We start from the raw sequence: 5568 nt of genomic DNA, 5'->3' as shown, positions 1-5568 counted from the left end.
GCAGTCTAAAATCCATGTATAACTTTTGACTCCCCAAAAACTTAGCTACTAGTAGCCTACTATTGACCGAAAGTCTTACTGATAATATAATCAATTAACACGTAATGTGTATATGTATTATATGCTGTATTCTTATAATAAAGTAAGCTAGAGGAAAGAAAATGTTATTAAGAAAATCATGAGGAAGATGGGTGGCTTATTTGGTTAAGCATCCAACTCTTGATTTCGGCTCAGGTCATGATCTCATGGTTCATGGGATCCTCTCTCCCTCTCTCTCTCTGCCTCTTTCTCTCTCTCTCTCTCTCTCTCTCTCTCTCTCAAAATAAATAAATATACTTTTAAAAATCTTTTTAAAAACAGACACATAGATAATGGAACAGAATAGAGAACCCATCTTTTATTTACTTATGTGTGCCAATACTCTCAAACCTATTCTCTAATGGTACTTGTGATAGCTTACATGAGCACAGTAATATAAGGGTAGAAACGTAGATAGATCAACACTTTAGAAAGACAATTAAAAATAAGGGAGGATAGCAAAATGCAGCCTGAAGTAATTATGAGATGACACAAGAAATACATACCATAGAATCCTGGACAATTTTTAGATGTGAGCCACAAATTTAGCTTTAGATTCCTTTTGGTCAAAGCCAATAAGTGAATGTAATCAGCTGCAAGATTCATGAACATCAATAAGGTAATATATATCAGAAGCAGCAGAAATTTTCCTTACATTGAGATCTGAAAAAAATATTACCATTGAAGGGACACCGTGTGACAGTAAACATTCTTTTTTTTTTTTTAATTTTTTTTTAACGTTTTATTTATTTTTGAGACAGGGAGAGACAGAGCATGAACAGGGGAGGGTCAGAGAGAGGGAGACACAGAATCGGAAACAGGCTCCAGGCTCCGAGCTGTCAGCACAGAGCCCGACGCGGGGCTCGAACTCACGGACTGTGAGATCATGACCTGAGCCGAAGTCGGCCGCTTAACCGACTGAGCCACCCAGGCGCCCCGTAAACATTCTTAACAACATCCCTATATAAGTATCATAGTGAGTTTCATGAAGGAAAGAGAGCTGAGGTGGTCTATACCACAGTGAGATCCACAATTCTTTACGAAAGAAGGTGAGCGGGGCACCTGGGTGGCTCAGTCGGTTGATTGCCTGAGGCTCAGGTCATGATCTCATGGATAGTGAGCTAGGGCCCTGCATCGGCCTCTGTGCTGACAGCTCAGAGCCTGAAGTCTGCTTCGGATTTGTGTCTCCCTCTCTCTCTACCCCTTCCCTGCTCACGCTGTCTGTCTGTCTCTCTCTCAAAAATAAATAAACATTAAAAAGAAAGAAAGAAAGAAAGAAAGAAAAGAAAAGAAAAGAAAGAGTGAGCTTGGGGTTCCTGGCTGGCTCAGTTGGTAGAGCACGCAACATTTTTTTTAATGTTTATTTATTTTTGAGAGACAGAGCGTGAGCAAGGGAGGGGCAGAGAAAGAGGCAGACACAGAATTCTAAGCAGGCTCCAGGCTCTGAGGTGTCAGCACAGAGCCTGATGCAGGGCTCAAACTCACAAACCACAATATCATGACCTGAGCCAAAGTCGGACACCCAACCGACTGAGCCACCCAGGTATTCCTAGTATGCAACTCTTAATTTTGGGGTTGTGAGTTCCAGCCCCATTCTGGGTGTAGAGACTACTTAAACAAATAAACACACAAACAAACTTAATAAAAAAAGAAAGGAGGTGAACAGCTTAACTAAAAGTAAACATACGAGAGGGAGGCTGGTATAGAAATCAAAGTGTGAGTCTGGTAATAAACTATCTCATAATCTCTTACTACAAAAACCTTCTGGGAGGTTTAGGGCCATGTGCTCTCTCACCAAGTCAAGACAAGAGCTTTGCAAGAGAGTTCTTCTATAGGAAAAATCTCCTGCATATCATCCCCTCCTGCCCTGTTGGTATGTATAGCTTATCTGAAATCCAAAAGCTAGGTAAGACAAAGACCATGGATTTAAAAAAATTTTTTTCTTTTTACATTCATTTATTTTTGAGAATCAGAGTGAGACAAAGCATGAGCTGGGGAGGGGCAGAGACAGAAGGAGACACAGAATCTGAAGCAGGCTCCAGGCTCTGAGCAAGCAGTCAGCACAGAGCCTCATGCAGGGCTTGAACCCACAAACTGTGAGATCATGACCTGAGCCGAAGTCAGATGCTCAACCAACTGAGCCACCCAGGTGCCCCAAGACCATGGATTTTAGAACACACTGCTACTAGTCACAAAGAGATCAGTTATTGCATGACATAAAGAAGGGCTACTATTCTAACATTACCATGTACGTGTGGAAAACTGTTATATGTGAGAAGGGTTTCAATAGCTATGTCTTGAGTAATCAAAGATAAGGTTTTTTAGAGAATCAACCCTATAAAAGAAATGAGAGACATATTAAGTTGTGTGATGAATTCATGAATGTTCACTATACTTTTTTCTTTACTTTTGTCTATGTTTGAAATTTTCCATAATAAAAAGTTAAAGACAATATAATTACATTGAATATCCTCAAAGAGATCAATGAAGAAGTAACATTTATTTATGAAAAATAAGAAATTATAAAACAGAAATAAACAAGAATAGATGGATACATAATTAGAAATTGCATATATAGAAATTTAAATTTAATAATATAATAGAAATTTAATACAAATTTATAAATATAAATATGAATATAAATATAAAATAAATAGAAATAATGTAATAGAAATTTAAAAGAAACCCTCAGGGGCTCCTGATTGGCTTAGTTCTTTGAGCATCTGAGTCTTGATTTCAGCTCAGGTCATGATCCCAGGGCTGTGAATTAAGCCCCACTTCAGGCTCCGTGCTGAGTATGGAGCCTGCTTAAGATTCTCTCTCTTTTCTCTCCCTCTGCCTTTCTCCTGTTTGTTCTCTCAAAGAGAGAGAGAGAGAGAGAAAGAGAGAAATCTGCAAACAACCCAACTGTATGTGAGCAAAGATTTGAGTAGATATCTTACAAAAGAAGATATACGAATGGCTGGAACAAGCATATGGAAAGACACTCAACATATTAGTCATCAGGGAAATGCAAATTAAAACTTCAACAAAATACCCTTTCATACCCACTGGTATGGCTATAATAAAAGAGACAATAACAAGTGTTGGAAAAGATATGAAGAAAAAGAATCTTTATATGTTGCTGATGAATATATAAATGCTACAGCTACTATGGCAGTTTCTTAGAAATTAAACAAATTTACAACAAAGCCCAGCAATTCCACTCCTAAATGTCTATCCAAGAAAATGAAAACAAGTCCACACAAAGACTTATACATAAATGTTCATAGCAGCATTGTTCATAATAGTTCAAAGTGGAAACAATCCAAATGTCTATCAACTAGTGTGGAGAGACCATAATGTTTATATCTGTATGATGGAACATTGTCAGCAATATAAAGAACAACTGATACAAGCTACAAAATGGATAAACGTCAAAGAAGCTAGATGCATACACATGTTGTATAATTCATTTACATGAAATGTCTAGGAAAGGCAAATCTCTAGAAATATAAAGTATATTAGTGGTTGCCTAGGGCTGGATGTCAGAACAAGGGTGATTGCAAACAGGCATGAGGGATTATTCTGGTGTAAAAGAAATGTTCTAAAACTGGATTGTGAGGATGATTGCACAACTTGTCAATTTACTAAAAATCATTTAATTGTATATTTTAAATGGCATGTAGATTTGCTGTAGATTGGATGTTTGTGTCCCCCCTCCCACCCACCCTAACCCCCACAATTCATATGTATTCATAGTCCTCACAAATAAGATTAGTGGTCTTGTAAAAGAGGCTCTAGAGAGTTCTCTTCGTCCTTTCTGTCCTCACCAAACACTGAATCTGTTGGCCCCTTCATCTTGGACTTCTGAGCCTACAGAACTATGAGATAAGTATTTCTGTTCTTTATTAGCCACTCAGTCTATGGTGGTTTTCTTATAGCAGCCCAAAGAGACTAAAACATTACACCTCAATGAAGCAACCATTAACCGTTTCTTTTGTAGCCTTCCAGATCTGTCTATATGTTTATATGCATAATTATACATATTATTTTTCCTTTACAAATGAAAGCTTACCATTCAAACTATCTTCTGATGTCTAGTTCCATTTGATTTTTAAGATAGATTCTATAGATATTTCCACAGCAGTATGTGTATTGATCCATCATTCTTATTAATATGTACAGAACATTCTGCTATATAACCATACCATTGATGAATCTTTATTTCCATCAATTTTGCTATTGTAAACAATGCAGTAAATAACTCAGTACATATGTTATTTCCTATAAGTATGTTATTACCTACAAGAATACATTATTACCTATGAGTAGAATTTCTGGGCCAAAAGGTCTGTGCATTGTAATTTTGTTATATGTTTTCAAATTGATCTCCAGACAGGTCAATTTACACTCCAATCAGCAATGCATGAGGATACACTAACAACACATTTTTGACAACACAAGTTAACAAACTTTTAATCTCCATGCCAACCTAAACTGTTATGAGGAAAAAAAGCACTTTCCTATATATTAACTTATCTCTTAGAAAAACAAAAATTTTCTTTCCACTGGGAACAACCTTATGGCAATATTTTTGATAACTTAGTGAAAGGGACAAATTCCTCAAAAAACACAAATTACCAAAGCTCACTCAAGAAGAAATAAATTAGTTGAAGAGCCATACACCTTGAAGAAATTGATTCTGTACTTAAAAACATCCCACAGGAAAATTCTAGATTTGGAGCACTTCAATGAGGAACTCTGCCTAACATTTAAAGAAAACATGATACTAATTCTACATGTACTTTAGCAAAAAAAGAAGAGAAAGGAACATTTCCCAAATCATTTCATGGGGTCAGCGTTACCTTAACACAGAAAGTAGATAAAAACATCATAAGAAAACCTTATGCCCCATAAAAATAGATTCAAAAATTCCTAACAATGAGGCATGTACCTGGCTCATGACTCTTAATCTCAGGGTTGTGAGTTTGAGCCACACATTGGGGGTGAAATTTGGTTAAAGAAAAACTTACAGAAACTTAAAGAAAAACTCTAACAATAAAATTAATATAACCCCACACTCTTTAAAAGGATAATATATAACTTCTGGAACAAAAGCAATTTTAAGGAAAAATTTAATTTTCCAATTGGAGTTTATCACAAGAATACAAGGTTGACTCAATATCCAAAAATCAATGAATATAATTAACCATATCAAAGACCAAAAAGGAAAAAATAAGTGATCATCTCAATAAATATGGAATAATGATTTAACAAAATTCAAAATCCAATTATGATAACAATTGTAAGTAAACTATGAACAGAAGGGGAGTTCCTCAACTTGATAAAGAGCATCTATGAAAAAACGATAGCTAACTCATACTTGCATTGAAAGACCAAATGCTTTCCTCTTAAGAACTGGAACAGTGTGGGGCGCCTGGGTGGCGCAGTCGGTTAAGCGTCCGACTTCAGCCAGGTCACGATCTCGCGGTCCGTGAGTTCGAGCCC

The sequence above is a fragment of the Panthera uncia genome (genome assembly GCF_023721935.1).
Source record: "Panthera uncia isolate 11264 chromosome B3 unlocalized genomic scaffold, Puncia_PCG_1.0 HiC_scaffold_1, whole genome shotgun sequence".
In the NCBI taxonomy this organism is placed as follows: Eukaryota; Metazoa; Chordata; class Mammalia; order Carnivora; family Felidae; genus Panthera; species Panthera uncia.
The sequence above is the reverse complement of the archived record's forward strand: the minus strand, read 5'-3'. Positions refer to the sequence as shown.